Consider the following 21208-nt stretch of genomic DNA (forward strand, 5'->3'; position numbering starts at 1 on the left):
TTACTGGCCAAGGGAGCCAGTGTACAGCTTCCGGGTCATGTGGCCAGCATGACTAAGCCGCTTCTGGTGAACCAGAGCAGCGCACGGAAAGGCCGTTTACCTTCCCGCCGGAGTAGATACCTATTTATCTACTTGCACTGCATGCTTTTGAACTGCTAGGTTGGCAGGAGCTGGGACCGAGCAATGGGAGCTCACCCCGTCACGGGGATTCAAACCGCCAACCTTCTGATGGGCAAGCCCAAGGTTCTGTGGTTTAACCCACAGCGCCACCTGCGTCCCCCTATAGTGTGGATGAGGCCATACTAAACATAGCTTTATCCATCTACAACAATTGCGTGGCAGAGCATTTTGACAACCTCCAAGCCTTTGTCCACACAGGTGCCCAAAGCTTTTTATTCTCCTAACTTCAAAGTGTCATTGAGTCTCTGGGGATGCTTCAGGAATTTGATATTTGGGAAGTCTGGTAAGGAACTGATCTGATTCGCATCCCCCTGGCTTATAGCGCAGATCAAAACTGAGTTATGCCCTGGATTTGGCACTTCCAAATTCCAAAAATCTCCAATGCAGTTTTTGGCCAAAATATAAAAAGTTTCAAAATATGTTAAAATATTTATTTTGGGGGGAGAGAAAATGCATTTGGAGGGTGTGGGAATTATTTTAAAATTAAGTTTGTTGTGGAAATGGAGTAGAATGGATATATGGGTGAACACCAATTAAATTGTCATGGACTGGAAACAGTCCAATTCATCCACTCCTATTCTGGGGCATCTTCTCACATTCTAACAAAAAATAATGCACAAGCATTCAAATGAAGTGGAAGTCCAGAACAGGCAAAGCACATGAATTTCACTGCCAATCTACGCCATCAAAATGCATGTGGTACAGCCTTCCTAGGGCTACACCACTTCAAAGTGCATGTGCGATAAATCACAATATTGAATACTCTCCCATGTAACACCATGTAAATATCCCTGGCTGTGGAAAGCCATGTGAGGAAGGAGGGTTCAAGCCCTAGCCTTCTCTTGACATATAATAATACAATCAAGGGCATACGAAGTGGGGGGGAGGAGGGGGCAGGCCGCCCTGGGTGCCACTCGGGGTGTGTGTGACAAGATGGCCCCTGCCTCCCCCAGCTGTAGAGCGGCCGAGGGCGAGTACAGTCAGTATGGGCGTCACTTGTGCGGTGTCCTTACGGGCTGCTGTGTGTGCGCACTCAGTACAGGATGCCGCACATGCGCAGTCCATATGTCGCACATGTGTCACCGGTTGGTTCGCCCCACTCCTCGGCGTCCCGTCCGGGTGCCGGAGAGGGTTCTTCCACCACTGAATATAATAATAATAATTTATTATTTATACCCCTCCCATCTGGCTGAGTCTCCCCAGCCACTCTGGGCGGCTCCTAATCGAGTGTTAAAAACAATACAGCATTAAATACAGCATTACAACTTCCCTAAACAGGGCTACCATCAGAAGTCTTTTAAAAATAGGATAGCTGCTTATTTCCTTAACATCTGATGGGAGGGCGTTTCACAGCGCTGGCGCCACTACAGAGAGGGCCCCCTGTCTGGTTCCCTGTAACCTCACTTCTCGCAATGAGGGAACCTCCAGAAGGCCCTCGGTGCTGGTCCTCAGTGTCTGGGCAGAACGATGGGGCTGGAGACGCTCTTCAGGTATACAGGACTGAGGCCATTTAAAGCTTTAAAGGTCAGCACCAACACTTTGAATTGTGCTCAGAAACGTGCTGGGAGCCAACGCAGATCTCTCAGGATCGGTGTTATATGGTCCCGGCAGCCACTTCCAGTCACCAGTCTAGCTGCTGCATTCTGGATTAATTGGAGTTTCCAAGTCACCTTCAAAGGTAGCCCCATGTAGAGCGCATTGCAGTAGTACAAGCAGGAGATAACTAGAGCATGCACCACTCTGGCAAGACAGACCACAGGCAGGTAGGGTCTCAGCCTGCGTACCAGGTGGAGCTGGTAGACAGCCGCCCTGGACACAGAATTAACCTGCGCCTCCATGCACAGCTAGTTTTCTACATGTGGGGTATGTGTTCCAAATAGGAAGAATTCCAAGATGTAATTTCCCACTGCCATTCTAACCGTACATTTAAAGCACATGACTTTCCCCAAGGCATCCTGGGAACTGTAGTTTGTTAAGGGTGCTGGGAATGGTAGCTGTGTGAGGGGTAGGAAACGACATTTCTCAGGATTCTTGGGAGCAGGGGTTCAATGCACTTTTATATGGATGATGTGCATGCTGCCTATGAGATACAATTCCAGCAGGGTTCTACCGCTTGCTTCCTCTGAATATGGAAACTGCTTCTCTTCCAACCATTTGCATTTGAGAGGACACCCTCGAGAGAAGAAGGAAAGTCTGTTGTGTAGGAGTCAGAAAACAAACAGGAGGAGACTGTTCTAGCACCACTGCCATGTAACCTAACCTACATCTTTTTGTACAGTTTCTTCATGCCGCTGGAATGTTGTAAAGTAAATGGAGCCATTGTCTAAATAAAAACACTCACAATTTCCTTCCCCCTATATGGGACTTACGATTTAAAACAGTACTGTTATACAGTTCTTCTTCCAAAAGGGTCAGTTGTGCTTTTATGTTGTTGTTGTTTAGTCGTTTAGTCATGTCCGACTCTTCGTGACCCCATGGACCAGAGCATGCCAGGCACTTCTGTCTTCCACTGCCTCCCGAGAACACTGTCCAACCATCTCATCCTCTGTTGTCCCCTTCTCCTTGTGCCCTCCATCTTTCCCAACATCAGGGTCTTTTCCAGGGAGTCTTCTCTTCTCATGAGGTGGCCAAAGTATTGGAGCCTCAGCTTCAGGATCTGTCCTTCCAGTGAGCACTCAGGGCTGGTTTCCTTAAGAATGGAGAGGTTTGATCTTCTTGCAGTCCATGGGACTCTCAAGAGTCTCCTCCAGCACCATAATTCAAAAGCATCAATTCTTCGGCGGTTAGCCTTCTTTATGGTCCAGCTCTCAAGCACATATTGTGTTGCTTTATTGTGTTGCCTTATTGAGGGACGCGGGTGGCGCTGTGGGTAAAAGCCTCAGCGCCTAGGACTTGCCAATCGAAAGGTCGGCAGTTCGAGTCCCCACGGCGGGGTGCACTCCCATTGTTCGGTCCCAGCGCCTGCCAACCTAGCAGTTCGAAAGCACCCCTGGGTGCAAGTAGATAAATAGGGTCCGCTTACCAGTGGGAAGGTAAACAGCGTTCCGTGTGCTGCGCTGGCTCGCCAGATGCAGCTTGTCACGCTGGCCACGTGACCCGGAAGTGTCTGCGGACAGCGCTGGCTCCCGGCCTATAGAGTGAGATGAGCGCACAACCCTAGAGTCTGTCAAGACTGGCCCGTACGGGCAGGGGTACCTTTACCTATTGTGCACCATTCTTCTTCTTACCATGTTGTACAGCAGGGGTCAGAAAACTTTTTCAGCCGGGGGCCGGTCTACTGTCCCTTGGACCTTGGGGGGGGGGGCGGACTATATTTTGAAAAATAAATAAAAATAATGAACAATTTTCGCCCGCCCACAAAGAGGCCTGAAGATGCTTTGCTTTACCTGTCCCAGTTGTCGTCCCAATAGCTGCAGTTGGGCTTCTCCAGCCAGCCAGGCGCTGTGGTGGGGCAGGAGGCTGCATTGGCCGGCGAAGACAGATGCAGCAGCCCTGGCGGAGGAGCCGTGGACGGAGGTAAGGGAACCGAGGCGTTGTCAGAGCTTTTCCCACCACCTGCTGCTCCTGCTTCACAAGAGGCACCACAGAGAAGAAGACAGAGCCGACTGCCAACCGGTGACCACCGCAACAACCCAGAGGGAAGAGGAGCAGGAGGAAAAAGCAGCAGCAGCCGGCAGCTGATGTCACACGCTGCTTTCACAGTGTCGCCCTGCTGACATGGGCAGGCGGGTGAGCCGACTCCGTCGACAGTGTCCAGTCTGGGACAAGACTGTTCCATCCCTGAGGAGAAAAGTGCCGTTGTGTGAGGGAGAGGGAAAGAACGCGTGCCCTGCCGATCCATGCAGCGATTCCTGGACTGTCCACGGGCCGGATCTAGAAGGCAATTGGGCCTGATCCGGCCCGCGGTCCTTGGTTTGCCGACCCATGTTGTACAGGGTGCTCAACAACGCAAGGTGATAGTTTTGCATTTGTCCAATCTATGCTTGAGACAGTTGAGCAACCAACAATCGTTATGCTTAACTTGTAGAGGTGAGGATAAGAATCACAAAATATGTCTCATACAGAGACTAGGGCCCTGCGGGACTTGACATCTTTCCGCAGGGCCTGCAAGACAGAGCTGTTCCGCCTGGCCTTTGGTTTGGACTCAGTCTGACCCTTATGTTTCCCTCCCCTTATGGCTTTGATCTATAGGCTACTTTAAAATGAGGCTGCATTTTAAATTGCATTTTAACCTGTATTTTAAATTGTTGTTGTTTTTCTTGTTACAGATAGGTAGCCGTGTTGGTCTGCCATAGTCAAAACAAAACAAATTCCTTCCAGTAGCACCTTAAAGACCAACTAAGTCAGTTCTGACTTAATTAGTTCTGACTTAACTGACTTAGTTGGTCTTTAAGGTGCTACTGGAAGGAATTTGTTTTGTTGTTTTTCTTATTATGTTTTTACTGTAATTTTACTGGTGTTAGCCGCCCTGAGCCCGGCTCTGGCTGGGGAGGGCGGGGTATAAATAAAATTTATTTATTTATTTATTTATTTATTTATTTATTTATTTATTTATTTTACGCTCCAAGATGTCACTGTGAAAAACTGGGGCATGCTCCTGCACAAGTCACATGACCCACACAATATTGCACTTTGAGCTCACACCCCAAAATGGGATGTCCCAATTTAATTGGGGCAGTTGAGAAGTATGATATCTCGTTCCTTCTTTTGAAGGGAGGCAGGATTAATTTATCCCGTGTGCGTGTGGACCTCAGGGTAGCTGCTTATCTATTATGCAAACGGTGTTTTTTACATGCTTGCAATAATAGGGATTCTACAACTTCCATAAGAAAAATACCCCGCTGCTTTGAGCTGCAGAGGTTTATTCTGTCTTCGACATTTAACCTGAGCAAAGCAAAGCCTGAATGTAGAATTGGACAGACGTGCACATAGGTTCCTGCAACATGTTCTTGGTCTTCTGACGCCCCGTGACTTTGTAAGATCATTTTCAGAGCAGGGATGATTTCTGAGCAAATGACAAGTGAGCGGAAGGAGTGAGTGGATTGGCATGAGTACCCAAGAGGGCTCTGAGTCTGCGAGGCAGCCGGTTTTTAACTTTCCTCTCTGCTTTGTCCCTTTGACACTTGCAATAAAAATGGAGCATCCTCTTTCCTCCCCCTGCCCTCCCCATCTCTGCTGTTTATTTCCATCTGTCAGTCAGCCAATCAATCACTCCCACTCTGTCCCTTGGAAACATATGCATCAACTTGCATAACCCGGTGGTGTTAAATAATTAAGCTGTAGCACATAGTAAAAGCTAAAAAAAAAGAAAGATGCAAGATGCATCTTACAGCTGGAGGATAAGATCATTTGGCAACATTGGAGGAGATCAAATATCTGGCATGAGCAGAAGGAGGCGCAGGATGAGCTGATATCCATTGCGATGGCTAGAGCCTCTTTGGAATAGTCATTTCTCAATCTTCCTCGATGGCTTCTTCCTATGAAAGGTCAGCATTAAAGAGCTCTCTGGGTCCCCCCTCCTGTTTTCTTATGAAAGCACTTCGGATGTGAAGAAATTATTCATTTTTTAGTTTCTTTTTTTAAAAAAGGAATAAAATAACAGCAGGAATCATACAGTGGTACCTCGGGTTAAGTACTTAATTCGTTCTGGAGGTCCGTTCTTAATCTGAAACAGTACTTAACCTGAGGTACCACTTTAGCTAATGGGGCCTCCTGCTGCCACTGCGCTGCTGGAGCACGATTTCTGTTCTCATCCTGAAGCAAAGTTCTTAACTCGGTACTATTTCTGGGTTAGCAGTCTATAACCTGAAGCGTATGTAACCCGAGGTACCATCCATCTATCGATCCCTATTCAGGTGATGAAAAAAATGTGTGAATAAAATGGCACATAATGTGTGAATAAATACAGTGGTACCTCGGGTTACAGACGCTTAAGGTTACAGACGCTTCAGGTCACAGACTCTGCTAACCCAGAAATAGTACCTCGGGTTAAGAACTTTGCTTCAGGATAAGAACAGAAATCGTGCTCCGGCGGTTCAGCGACAGCGGGAGGCCCCATTAGCTAAAGTGGTACCTTATGTTAAGAACAGTTTCAGGGTAAGAACAGACCTCCAGAACGAATTAAGTTCTTAACCAGAAGTACCACTATATACACATATGCCCCTATCCCTCCCAGCTCCTTTCCTGTGATTTCATGGGTAGGAAGACTAAGGCCCAGGGGCTGGATTCGGCCAATCGCCTTCTAAATCTGGCCCACAGACGGTCTGGGAATCAGCATGTTTTTACATGAGTAGAATGTGTGCTTTGATTTAAAATGCATCTCTGGGTTATTTGTGGGGCATAGGAATTCATTCACCCCCCCCATATAGTCCGGCCACGCATAATGTCTGAGGGACAGTGGGGCAGCCCCCTGCTGAAAATGTATGCTGACCCCTGCTCAAGTTATCTCCCACTTGGACTACTGCAATGCGCTCTATGTGGGGCTACCTTTGAAGGTGACCCAGAAACTACAATTAATCCAGAAAGTGGCAACTAGACTGGTGACTGGGAGCATCTGTCGAGACCATATAACACCTGTTCTGAAAGACCTTCATTGGCTCTCAGTATGTTTTTGAGCACAATTCAAAGTGTTGGTGCTGACCTTTAAAGCCCTAAACGGCCTCAGCCCAGTATACCTGAAAGAGTGTCTCCACCCCCATTGTTCAACCCGGACATTGAGGTCCAGCTCTGAGGGCCTTCTGGTGGTTCCTTCTTTGCGAGAAGTGAGGTTACAGGGAACCAGGCAGAGGGTCTTTTCAGTAATGGCGCCCGCCCTGTGGAAGGCCCTCCCATCAGAAGTCAAGGAAATAAACAACTACAGTCATACCTCAGGTTGAAGTCGCTTCAGCTTCAGTGTTTTCAGGTTATGCTCTGTGGCGACCCGGAAGTAACAGAACGTGCTATTTCTGGATTTCGCCACTTGTGCATGCGCAGATGCTCAAAATGACGTCATGCACATGCTCAGAAGCGGCGAATCAAAACCTGTGCACGCGCAGACACAGATTGTGTTCGCTTCAGGATGCGAACGAGGCTCCAGAACGGATCCCGTTCACATCCAGAGGTACCACTGTATCTGACTTTTAGAAGACATCTGAAGGCAGCCCTGTTTAGGGAAGTTTTTAATGTTTGGTGTTTTATTGTGTTTTTAATATCCTATTGGAAGCCGCCCAGAGTGGTTGAGGATAGATGGACAGGGTATAAGTATTATTATTATTATTATTATTATTATTATTATTATTATTATTACTACTACTAGGGACACGGGTGGCGCTGCGGGTAAAACTCAGTGCCTAGGACTTGCCGATCGCATGGTCGGCGGTTCGAATCCCCGCGGCGGGGTGAGCTCCCGTCTTTCGGTCCCAGCTCCTGCCCACCTAGCAGTTCGAAAGCACCCCTAAGTGCAAGTAGATAAATAGGTACCGCTTTATAGCGGGAAGGTAAACGGCGTTTCCGTGCGCTGCGCTGGTGCTGGCTCGCCAGAGCAGCTTCGTCACGCTGGCCACGTGACCCGGAAGTGTCTCCAGACAGCGCTGGCCCCCGGCCTCTTAAGTGAGATGGGCGCACAACCCTAGAGTCGGACACGACTGGCCTGTACGGACAGGGGTACCTTTACCTTTACCTTTACTACTACTACTGTATTATTATTATTATTTCCTACTCATCTGAGAAGCACTGAGGGAGATTCAAAGAATGTTCACCTGAGAGCGCTTAGAATCCTTCCCGTGTGCGGGAACTGTGCTCAGGATACCTGACTGCAGGGAGGACTCTAAGAATTTGTGCAAAGAATTTCCCTTCAGACCTTCTGCCTTAATGTGCAAAGATTGGGGGTGGAGTCTGCAGGGATCAACACTTGAATAGGACCTCTACTCCTCCATCCATGTACTTGTTTTTTTCTATGTATAGCCCACCTTTAGCTATTACTTATTTATTGCATTTATATCTCACCTTTTTCTCCGAGGAACACAAGGTGGTACACATGGTACTTCCCCCTTCCTCATGGAATCCCCACAACAACCCTATGACGTAGGTTAGGCTGAGAGGCAGTGACTGGCCCAAGGTCACCCACTGAGCTTCATGGTCAAGTGGAAGGTTCACCATGTCCCGTTTCACTGCTTTGTTGCTGCTGCTGCCTGTGCCACCCGCACCCCACCGTCTCCGTCTCTGGTGGAGAAGTGGTGCCAGGCAAGATCAAGCTTAAATCTCATGTGCTCTGCAGTTGTTATTGTTTAGTCGTTTAGTCGTGTCCGACTCTTCGTGACCCCATGGACCAGAGCACGCCAGGCACTCCTGTCTTCCAGTGCCTCATGCAGTTTGGTCAAACTCATGCTGGTAGCTTCAAGAACACTGTCCAACCATCTCATCCTCTGTCGTCCCCTTCTTCTTGTGCCCTCCATCTTTCCCAACATCAGGGTCTTTTCCAGGGAGTCTTCTCTTCTCATGAGGTGGCCAAAGTATTGGAGCCTCAGCTTCAGGATCTGTCCTTCCAGTGAGCACTCAGGGCTGATTTCCTTCAGAATGGATCGGTTTGATCTTCTTGCAGTCCATGGGACTCTCAAGAGTCTCCTCCAGCACCAGAATTCAAAAGCATCAATTCTTCGGCGATCAGCCTTCTTGATGGTCCAGCTCTCACTCCCATACATCACTACTGGGAAAACCATGGCTTTAACTATACGGACCTTTGTTGGCAAGGTGATGTCTCTGCTTTTTAAGACGCTGTCTAGGTTTGCCATCGCCTTTCTCCCAAGGAGCAGGCGTCTTTTAATTTCATGACGAGGCGAGGGAGGGCCCAGTGGCAGCTGGTCGAATGGACTAATAAGGGCATAATGCATTTTGTGTGCCAGCCCAGCACTGGGAACTGAAATTGATATGTAGAACAATAAAGGGCTATAACAACCTGTCAGGGACCTGTTTCCACAGCTCCACACTTAATAACTGAAATAAAACAATATTATTAGGTACTTGGTTACATTAAGCATCTTGATACAATGCTTATTTTTTCTTCACTGATGTGGTGACTGGCTGGGTTGCCATACCTTGGTCAGGTTAAAAAAGGGCAACCCAGGTGGTCAGGTATGAGATGATCTACATAACACCGGATAGTCTTGAGCAAACTGATTTTGGAAAAGCAGGAGGTAGGAGAAGGGTGGATCTTGTTGTTAGTTATTCCGCAGATGCTCTTATGTTCTCATGATTTTATCTTGACAACAGCCCTGCAAGGTTGGCCAGTACAGTGGTGCCCCACAAGACGAATGTCTCGCAAGACGAAAAACCCGCTAGACGAAAGGGTTTTCCGTTTTTTCGAGTCGCTTCGCAAGACGAATTTCTCTATGGGCTTGCTTCGCAAGACGAAAACATCTTGCGAGTCTTGCATTTTTTTTCGCTCCCCCCCTTTTTCTAAATCGCTAAGCTGCTAATAGCCACTTAGCCGCTAAGCCGCTAATAGCGCTAATCCGCTAAGCCGCTAATAGGGTTGCTTCGCAAGACGAAAAAACCGCAAGACGAAGAGACTCGCGGAATGGATTCTTTTCATCTTGCGAGGCACCACTGTATTACTATTTCCCTATCACAGTTAGGAAGTGAAAGCTTTAGTGCAGGCGTTGGGAACCTTTGGCCTTCCAGATGTTACTGATCTACAATTTCCACCATCCCTGGACCATTGGATCAACATCTGTAAGGCTAAGGGTTCTCTACACCCCATTTAAGTACTAGTGGCTTGGCCAAAGCCTTCGTTCTCTAGAGGACTTTTTAGCTGCCTTCCTCCCTGGACCCCATTTTTCAGACTTAAGGGCATGGCATGCATTATCATTCACAGCCTTAGTTTACATGTAGCTTAACATAGGTCAATTTATTTTGAAATCACTTTTTTATGGCTCTATTGAACTATTTGCCACATTATTTATACGTTAATGCGATGGATCCCTCCGGATATCCCACCGTCTAATAAATAATGTGACAAATCATTAAGCAAGGTGATAAAAATCAAGCCATTTAAAAATACATCAACCTGTGTTGCCTTCATGTAAAATGAGCTCCAGGGGCCTATCACAAAGATGTACACATTCAGAACTTGGCGAAACTTGGCTCATTGAGTAAAATAGACCAGAGAAGCGGATGGCATGAGCTATGGGAAGGTTTTTTTTTTTGGTTAAAGAAACACGATCGCATAAGGGCTGAATCCCATGGTTGACTCCCAATGCCCTGAGGTTGGAGAACATGGTTTCCTAGTGCTGGCAAAGGGTTCGTAGTGTGGTGGTGTTATATACTGTGGGGCAAGAAGCACACAGGCAGGTCTCACGTCATCTAGCCCATCTTGAGATTCTTGCAGGCACTCTTATGCAATTAATGAAGGTTCTTCCATCTTTATTTTTGTTGCTGCAGCTGCGGCATTCTGCCCTTGCTCCCAATATTAAGAAAGCTGTTTGTCCAGAGATGGAAGGGAAGGGGAAGCTGATATCTTCACTAGAGGGTGGTAAAGGTAAAGGACCCCTGGACAGTTAAGTCCAGTCAAAGGTGACTATGGAGTTGTGGCTCATCTTGCTTTCAGGCCGAGGGAGGCGCTGTTTGTCCACAGACGGCTTTCCGGGTCATGTGACTAGCAGGACTAAACCGCTTCTGGTGTGACGGGAACCAGAGCACATGGAAATGCTGTTTACCTTCCCGCCACAGTGGTAGCTCTTTATCTACTTGCACTGGTGTGCTTTCGAACTGCTAGGTTGGCAGGAGCTGGGACAGAGCATCGGGAGCCCACCCCGTTGTGGGGATTCAAACTGCTGAACTTCCAATTGGCAAGCCCAGGAGGCTCAGTGGTTTAGATCACAGCGCCACCTGCACTCGGGATTCAACAGTGCTCTCTCTGCTTGCGATTTCCGGCAACTGACATTCAGAGGCATGCTGCTTGCAACAGTGCAAGTACGGTAGAACCTAGCCGCTGTCCATTTCTTATTTTCCAAATTTTTCACTCTCCATGTTTCCATGTCACTTGGCAATCTTTTTAAAAAGTCCTCCTGAAAATTCACCAGCGTTTTACTGCAAATTTCTCCTAAATTACATGTTTGTAAAGGCATGTTAGGAGACTCAGGCCTGGATAAGTAGTAGAAAGAGATGCATTGAACAATTCATCCCAACAAAGGGATCAAAACACATTGGAAACCATTTCTGAATTACAGTTGTTCCTTGTGCTCTTGAAATGTCCCAATTATCAGTTTGGCTTTCCTCCACTGCTTGAAATGTTCGTTGAAAAGGAACTAGTTTGAGTTCCTCCCTTACCAAAACAAACTATGAGTTCACGTTCATGCAAATAAACATTTAAGTTCATAAAAAGTTGATCCTTTCAATAAAAAATGAAAAACCAGTATTCGGAATGGTACAATCTGCTGTGTCAAAGTATAGGGCTTAAAAGTAAACAAGGGGCCACACACAAGTAATAAGATGTCTGACAGACAGACTGTTAACAAGTGAAACTTTCCCCATAGTTGTGTTTCCATACTATAAAAGGCTTCACCTGTTCAAATTGTGCCAGCCAGGCACCATCCTAAAGCCCTTTGGCTGTTGTTGGACTCCAGCTCCCATAATCCCTGACCATTGGCCAGTCTGGTTGGGGCAGATGGGAGTTGGAGTCCAATACCTTGAGGACCACAGATCCCCTGCTCCTGGTTTTGAAATGAGCTATGTAAACTCTTTGTTCCAAACTTTGTTCCAAACTTTGTTCAAGTTGTATTTACGCTGGTGATTTACTGCTGCTGGGTTTAAAAATAAATAAATCTGCTTCTTGTTTTACATGTATGTTTTTTTATGGTGCTACTGTGTTATGTGCTATTGCTTTAATTCCTTTTCAGCATACGAATGTGTTTTAGATTATGTTTTTCTAATTTCACAGCCTGTTATTTGAACGGTTTTGATATTGTGTGCCGCTTTGGCAAAGGCGACCTGAATTTTTTGAAAATAAATCAAATACTAGAAAATAACATAGCTGTCAACGTTTCCCTTTTTTTAAGGGAAACTCCCTTATTCTGAATAGGATTCCTCACAAGAAAAGGGAAAAGTTGACAGCTATGGTAAATAACTCTGACATCTAAGGACATAACTAAAGATGTTACCAACAAACATGGAGCCACCGCTGCTCCCAGATTTGTTCTCTCAGGTAAAGTGTGGTTCAGGGGTCAGCAACCTTTTTCAGCTGATGGCCAGTCCACTGTCCCCCAGACCATGTGGTGGGCCAGAATATATTTTTTGGGGGGAAATGAAAGAATTCCTATGCCCCACAAATAACCCAGAAATGCATTTTAAATAAAAGGACACATTCTACTCATGTAAAAACATGCTGATTCCCGGACTGTCCGCGGGCCGGATTGAGAAGGCGATTGAGCTGCATCTGGCCTCAGGGCCTTAGGTTGCCTACCCCTGGTGTGGTTCTGTATAAGGCAACATTTGATGTGACATAATCACTCTGTGTGTTCTCCATCCCTTGCCTCACATAACTGGCTGCTGGCACCAACCCACCTAGGTAATGCTTTGGTTAGGAACTTTACCTCTTAGTCTGGCCCTCAGGACTCTCCCCAGACCACATCCACTCCCGAGCCACACCCCTTCTCCTCTAGCCACACACCTCACCAACCCTGATTTGCACTCTTGCCATGTGTTTTTGCTTATCTGGATTGTGTCCTGGACATAGCTGTCAACCTTCGCTTTTTTTTTGCGGGAAATTCCCTTATTCCAGCACCATTTCCTGCTGCTTCTTGCTGCTATCCCGGATTGTTAGATATCCTGTGGACTGTCCCTGGGACAGGTGAGGCTGCTGATCCCTTATTTTCAAATCTGAAAGTTGACAGCTATGGTCCTGGAGCTCTGATCATGCCTCTTCCTCATCTAGATGGAGGATGGAGCAGGGTGTGTGAGTGTGGGTAGAAACCAGCCTACCGTATTTCTATTTCTATTATTTCAATTTATATACCACCCTTTATCAAAAGATCCCAAGGCAGTGTATAACATTAAAAACACATTACAGAACATCATTGATAAAAATGCAGTGAAAACTTAATAAAAAGCTGACTGACAGACAGCTTAACAATTAAATACAGTGGTACCTTGGTCAAAACAAAATAAAAAAATTCCTTCCAGTAGCACCTTAAAGACCAACTAAGTTAGTTCTAGGTATGAGCTTTCGTGTGCATGCACACTTCTTCAGATACACTGAAACAGAAGTCACCAGACCCTTCTATATAGTGAGAAGGTGGGGAGGGGTATTACTCAGAAGGGTGGTGGGAATGGGTGATAGGCAGATAGCTGTGATGAGCCTGTTGACGACTCTTAACGACTGCAATAGGTCTTACAGGAAAAAGCAAGGGGTGAAAAGGTGAAAAATGGCTTTGTCATGTATAATGAGATAAGAATCCAATGTCTTTGTTCAGACCAGGTCTCTCCATGGTTTTAAGTTTGGTAATAAGTTGCAATTCAGCAGCTTCTCTTTCCAGTTTATTTCTGAAATTCCTTTGTAATAGAACAGCTACTTTGAGATCTTGTATAGAATGTCCTGGGAGATTGAAGTGTTCTCCTACTGGTTTCTCTGTCTTGTGATTCCTGATGTCCGATTTATGTCCGTTTATTCTTTGGCGTAAGGTTTGGCCTGTTTGTCCAATATAGAGAGCTGAAGGACACTGTTGGCATTTGATGGCATACACAATGTTAGACGATGAGCAATTAAATAGTCCCGAGATGGTATGTGTGATGTTGTTGGGGCCAGTAATGGTGTTGTCCGGGTGTATGTGGCAGCAAAGTTGGCATCTGGGTTTATTGCAGGCTCTGGTGCCAGTGTCCGTGTTAAGTCTGGTTGTAGTATTATTGTGGGTTAGGAGTTGTTTAAGATTGGGTGGCTGTCTGTAGGCAATGAAAGGTCTTCCTCCCAGAGCTTGAGAAAGAGAACTGTCATTGTCCAGGAGAGGTTGTAGATCTCTGATGATGCGTTGTACTGTTTTAACTTGGGAGCTGTATGTGATGACTAGAGGTGTCCTGTTATTTTCTTTTTTGGGTCTGTCTTGCAGCAAGTTCTCTCTGGGTATCAGTCTGGCTCTGTTGATCTTTGTCTAACTTCATCTGCTGGGTATTTTAGTTCTAAAAAGGTTTGCTGTAGATCTCTTAGGTGAGAGTCTCTGTCTGTAGAATTGGAACAGATGCGGCTGTAACGTAGTGCCTGGCTATATACAATGGACTGTTTGGTATGTTTGGGATGGTAGCTAGAGGCATGTAGATATGTTTGTCGGTCAGTTGGTTTACGGTATAAGGTGGTGTCTATGCGCCCATCCTGTATTTTTATAGTAGTGTCCAAAAAATGTATTTCTTGCATAGATTGATTCATTGTTAGGTTGATTGTGGGGTGAAAATCATTGAATTTCTGGTGGAAGGTGTCCAGGGTCTGTTGACCATGTGTCCAGATGATAAAAATATCGTCAATGTATCGCAGGTACAAGAGAGGTTTGAGTGGGTAGGAATTTAGGAAACGTTGTTCTAAATCTGCCATGAAGATGTTGGCATACTGTGGGGCCATGCGGGTGCCCATTGCTGTGCCGCTGATCTGAAGGAACAGGTCATCACCGAATTTGAAGTTGTTGTGGGTAAGGACAAATTGGCAGAGTTTGGTAGCAAAGTCCGCTGTGGTTTTATCTGAAATGGTGTTCCTTATAGCTTGTAAACCATCGTTGTGTGGGATGTTGGTATACAGAGATTCCACATCCATAGTAGCTAGTATAGTATTGTTAGGAAGATTATTTAAAGATTGTATTTTCCTCAGAAAATCTGTGGTGTCACATACATAGCTGGGAGCACTGATGGCATATGGTTTCAGAACAGAGTCCATATAACCGGAGACACCCACTGTAATAGTGCCAATACCTGAAATGATGGGGCGTCCTGGATTTCCTGGTTTGTGTATTTTAGGTAGAAGATAGAAAGTTCCTGGTCGAGGTTCTGTTGGTGTGTTTGTGAGGATCTGTTCTTGGATGTGTGGGGGTAGCTCCTTAACAATCTTGTTCAGTTCTTTTTTGTATTCTTGTGTGGGGTCTGAGCCCAATTTTATGTAAAAGGCGGTATTGGAAAGTTGTCTGTGAGCCTCCTGAATGTAGTCAGTTTTGTTCATGATGACGACAGCTCCACCTTTGTCCGCTTCTTTAATTATAATGTCTGGGTTGTTTCTGAGATTATCTATGGCTCTCCTTTCAGCATGGTTTAGATTTTGTTGTGAGCGATGGTGTTTTCTGGTCACATCTGTTTGGATTCTGTGGCGGAAGCAGTCAATGTACAAGTCCAGTGTGGTATTGCGTCCATCAGGAGGGGTCCATGTGGAGTCCCTTTTTGTGTAACACTTTTTCGGTGGTAGTTGGTGGTCAGTGTTCTGTTGGGAGGGTGGTTGTTGTTCTCCAGTGGGTTGAGAGGTGTTGTGTTGTGAAGTTGTTGCTTGTTCTGCTTTGTCTTGTTGTTGTGTGTGTTGAAAATACTCCTTCAGGCGTAAACGGCGGAAAAATGCTTCCAAGTCCCCACAGAACTGAATCATATGTGGGGATTTGGCAGGGCAGAATGACAGTCCACGTGAAAGGACTGATTCCTCAGCTGGGCTGAGTGCTTGCTGTGAGAGATTGACAATAGTGTTGATCTTGTTTTGATTAGTAGCCTGTAGGTTGGAAAGGTTAGAGAGTTTCTTGTTTTTCTGTTTTTTCAGTAGCTCCAGTTGAGAGTGGTAAATGTTTTGTTTTTCCAAATGTTTTGTGGTACCTTGGGTTACATATGCTTCAGTTACATAAGCTTCAGGTTACAGACTCCACTAACCCAGAAATATTACCTCAGGTTAAGAACTTTGCTTCAGGATGAGAACAGAAATCGTGCTCCGGCAGCGCAGCAGCAGCAGCGGGAAGCCCCATTAACTAAAGTGGTGCTTCAGGTTAAGAACAGTTTCAGGTTAAGAACAGACCTCCAGAACGAATTAAGTTCTTAACCCAAGGTACCACTATACAGTGGTACCTCGGTTTTTGAATGACTCGGAAGTCGAATGTTTCGGTTTTCAAATGCCAAAAACCCTGAAGAAACCGCTTCGGTTTTCGAACACTTTTCAGAAGTTGAAAGTGCCATACGGCTTCTGTATTGAGTTTTCCATAGTAAATGCTTCTGGAAGTAAATGCTTCGGTTTTCAAACATTTTGGAAGGGTCTTCCGGAACGCATTACGTTTGAAAACCGAGGTACCGCTGTAGTCATCATAATAGCTGTCCTCTCCCCCACACTTTCACAGGTCGTAGATTATTTAAACAGCCATAGGGTAAAGGCGAATGTTTTTGCCTGGTGCCTAAAAATATGTAGTGATAGCACCAGGTGAGCCTCTCTGGGGAGAACATTCCACAATCAGGGAGCCACCACAGAAAAGGCCATTTCTCTTGTTGCCACCCTCCGAACCTCTCTGGGATGGGGGGGACATAGAAAAAGCCCTCAGATAACAAGTGCAGAGTCTGGGTTAGTTCATATGCGAAGAGGCAATCCTTGAGGTATTGTGGTCCTGAGCCATGTAAGGCTTTATAGGTCAACACCAGCACTTTGAATTGGGCCTGGAAACTAATTGACAGTCAGTGCAGTTGTGCCAGGATTGGTGCTACATGATCAAATTTATGTTCATGGCTCCATCCTATTTTTCCTTCTGGCTTTACTCACCACTGCCCAGTGGCCCCCAGAACATTGCTCAGAATGGAATGTGGCCCTCAGCTGAAAGAAGTTCCCCACCTCTAAGTTTGATGAACAGACAGTTATTAACCTAAACAAGGGTAAAGAGTGTAGGGTATGAAACACAGAGCAGTCAAATACAACATTCCTTTTTTTAAAAAAATAATTTTTTATTAATTTTCAATACAGTCATACAATATTATCCAAATTTTACCTAATTTTAACAAAATTCAATTTTTGGTCTTCCTTCAGCTTTTCTGGTAATCATCCATTTTTAACGTTCAATACACATTTCTTTAATTGTATTGCCATTTATCTTCCCTCCTTTTTTCTGTTTCCTTTAAACAATACCTCTTAGAGTTTTACAGTGCTTCTTGAAACCCCACTAGCGTTGTTTGCACCTCACATATATTTTTCAGATATTCTACAAATTTTCCCCAATCTTCGATGAACTTTTGGTTTCGAGTATATCTTATTTTCCCGGTCAGTTTATCAAGTTCCGAGTAGTCCGTTAGTTTCATTCTCCATTCTTGAATTGTCGGTACTTCCTCTTGTTTCCATTTTTGGGCCATCAAATACAACATTCCTAGAGTGGACATGTTTAGACATGAAGAGGGGTGTTTGTCCGGCCAGTAGATAAACTTCCTGTTCCTCCTGTGCTGGGACAAACTTCCTCTACATGTGACCAGAGGTGGGCGTGACCTCACCTGTACAGGTAACAAAAGCACAGGACTGGCCACTACATCTCTCTCTTCTCCATTTTGCTTTCGTAGAAGAAGCATCAGCCCAAGATGCTCTCTTGGCTTCCAGCTTCCAGCCAAGAGAGGACAAAGGAACTATCTCCTTATGGGATAGATTCCAGGTGTACAGATTTTGTAACTTAAGTCTGCCTTCTGGGATCCATCTGTGAACAGAATGAGTGAGTAAACTACAGTGGTACCTCGGGTTACATACGCTTCAGGTTACATACACTTCAGGTTAAAGACTCCGCTAACCCAGAAATAGTACCTCGGCTTAAGAACTTTGCTTCAGGATGAAAACAGAAATCGTTCTCCGGCAGCACGGCAGCAGCTGGAGCATCCATTAGCTAAAGTGGTGCTTCAGATTAAGAACAGTTTCAGGTTAAGAACGGACCTCCAGAACAAATTAAGTACTTAACTCGAGGTACCACTGTATTTTATACTTTTATACAAGACTGTGTTCTGTCTATTCTTTTTAAGAGGGAATAAAAGGGGAATTACCAGGAAACTTACTTTAGAGGCTTAACAAGCCTGGCAAACCTATCCGCTGTGTAAGTTTAAAAAGGGGGATGTTACTCTGCTAAATTATAGAACTTGCTAACGCAAGTTGGAAAGGATATGATTAAACAATATATCCTCTCCTGCCTCCCTGAACATTCCCACAGAGAGCATCTCATTTTAGTATCCACCAAAATTCAAAGGTCTCTCACCTGAAAGGCCAAAGACAAAAGGCAGTTTCATCCCAAATCTCCCCATCATTCGAGCTGAACTTCTCTTGGGTAAAGGTAAAGGTAAAGGGACCCCTGATTTTTAGGTCCAGTCATGACAGACTCTGGGGTTGTGGTGCTCATCTTGCTTTATTGGCCAAGGGAGCCGGCGTACAGCTTCCGGGTCATGTGGCCAGCATGACTAAGTCGCTTCTGACGAACCAGAACGCACAGAAACGCTGTTTACCTTCCCACCAGAGCGGTACCTATTTATCTACTTGCACTTTGATGTGCTTTCAAACTGCTAGGTTGGCAGGAGCAGGGACCGAGCAACGGGAGCTCACCCCGTCATGGGGATTCAAACCGCCAACCTTCTGATCGGCAAGCCCTAGGCTCTGTGGTTTAACCCACAGCGCCACCTGCATCCCTTTTCCCTTGGGTAGGAAAGTTTTAACCCAACCGTGAAATTCCACACATGCATGGAGGAATGTGGGCTGTCCTCACACTTGCAATGATCTTCCACTTCCCTCCATTTTCAGTTTTCATTAAAAGAAAAGCAAGGCATGGCCCTCTTAAAGTGTGATAAGACAGAAGATGGATGGTGGGTGGGATGGAATCATGCAAGTTGTTTTTGATCCAGCTGTTTGATAAGAAATAAACCTGCTACTGGCTTCTAAGATCCAGACTGATTATTACTGTCAAGTATTGGTCATTTAATTAAACTTCTTTATAGTTATGTAATAAATGAAACAATTTTAAGCATCCCCGGCTACTCACATTTAGGTTTCCCACTGACTTACAACACTCCTTACCTCCCAGAAGTTCTTTATACCTCCTTCTCTGTGTACTAACCCACCTTGAAACATTGAGATCAGGCTGAACGGTCAGGCTTAATTAATTGGTTACATTCAGCAAATTGGCAGCAAGCATGTTAAAATATACAAATTGCAGGAGGCCAGTATTTTTTGTAATTTAATCTAATGAAATAATTTTTTTGATTTATTAGATGCAAATGCCAATCATGGCAAACAGCAAATGGGAACCATTTATTTAAGACCATGAGATGGAGTCAGTTCTCTGACTTCATGGCTACAGAGTGGGACAGGCAAGGAGGAAGAGCAAGAGGTAGGGGCTGTGGCCAAAAAAAGGAGGGCGTACATTGCCGAAAAAAGAGGTCAATTTGCATGCGGTAATTTATATGGAAGGACACACATTTTAAAATAAATGCAAAGCATAGTGAAGAAAACACCAAGCGACCAGTAAAACAGGTTTGAAGTCCATATTGTAGTATTGGTTTCATAGATTTTGACCTGGCAATACAGTGGTACCTCGGGTTAAGTACCGGTACTTAATTCGTTCCAGAGGTCTGTTCTTAACCTGAAACTGTTCTTAACCTGAAGCACCACTTTAGCTAATGGGGCCTCCTCCTGCTGCTGCGCTGCCGGAGCACGATTTCTGTTCTCACCCTGAAGCAAAGTTCTTAACCCAAGGTACTATTTCTGGGTTTGCGGAGTCTGTAACCTAAAGCGTATGTAACCTGAAGTGTATGTAACCCGAGGTACCACTGTATATCACAAATCATGAGGTGTGTGAGGGCTGGGCGATATATCACCCAAAACCAGTTTCAAGTCCATATCATGATATTAATTTAATAATTTTTGACCTGGAAATATATTGCGAATCAATCTGTCTCTGTTTCTCTCTCTCTCTCTCTCTCTCTCTCTCTCTCTCTCTGTGTGTGTGTGTGTGTGTGTGCTCTATGCAAAAATCACAATGAAGCCAGCCAATGCATAGCTCCATCCTTATTTCAGACATGGTGATATATATCAGGATGTTTAGCTGGTGATATGTCATGAACAGTGCCGGTTTTATGTATAAGCTAAACAAGCTATAGCTTACGACCCCACTCTCCTGGGAGCTCCCAAAAAATTTAAAGGAAAAAAACAACACTGGATGTACATTTCAAAAAACCCTAAAACAAATCAAATAAAACATGCATGCATGCAGAAAAAGAGTGTTTTGTGTTGTGTAGGCTCCTATGATGTAAGTCATGGGCCCCGCCTGCTAGCCTGCTCCCTAAAATGTCACATATAAAGGGCCCCATTACCTGCAGTAGCTTAGGCCCTCATCAAACCTAAATCCGGCCCTGATCATGAAGTTGAAAACCAGATATCGCCCAGCCCTAGTGACCAGTTCTGCTTGCCCCTTCTGCTTACCAGGTACTACTCACTGTTGGTGGGATCCCGATCTCCTTTTTTAAATGGTTCTTTATCTCTAAACCAGACTCGGACTGGACAAATAGCTCTCCAACAGAGGACACCTTCAGAGAACTGTTCTCTGATAGTCCATCAAAACAGGAGGCTGTGCTTTTCAAAGCAGGAGACCTGGCTATCCTAGCAACAGGACTCACCATGAATCATAAAGAAGTGGTGGGATATGTCACCATGTTATGTCACCATGTTACTGAAGGGGAGGCCATGAAGGCAAGCGGCCCCAGCCACTTACTTAAGCAGAAAGGTGAGGAGCTTGCAGCGTTTGCTTTTAAACGCTGGCATTTTTAAGGGTGTGATGAAGGGAACTTTCCTAAACTTTGTGGTAAGATAGGAAGGCCTACACAATGTGACTTTGGTGTCTGATTGAGAGAAGCTGATATGGTGGTGGCGGCAGAGAGAGAGACATACAGGCTTTGGGGGGGGGCGGTCCTCATAGTGCCGAGGGCCTTCTGGTGGTTCCCTCGCGGCGAGAAGCCAAGTTACAGGGAACCAGGAAGAGGGCCTTCTCGGTGGTGGCACCTGCCCTGTGGAACGCCCTCCCACCAGATGTCAAAGAGAAAAACAACTACCAGACTT

The 21208-nt window shown here is 45.5% G+C and overlaps 1 long non-coding RNA gene across 1 annotated transcript; it reads right to left on the reverse strand.

Moving 5' to 3' along the window:
* Nucleotides 1-5005: 5005 nt before the first annotated feature.
* Nucleotides 5006-20740, reverse strand: LOC309334628. Its single transcript, XR_014153206.1, has 2 exons — nucleotides 20590-20740; nucleotides 5006-5657 (listed from the first exon to the last, which is right to left on the reverse strand). It is a non-coding gene; the product is annotated as an uncharacterized lncRNA (long non-coding RNA).
* Nucleotides 20741-21208: the final 468 nt, after the last annotated feature.

The sequence above is a fragment of the Podarcis erhardii genome (assembly GCF_964252035.2).
Source record: "Podarcis erhardii genome assembly, chromosome: 2".
Lineage (NCBI taxonomy): Eukaryota > Metazoa > Chordata > Lepidosauria > Squamata > Lacertidae > Podarcis > Podarcis erhardii.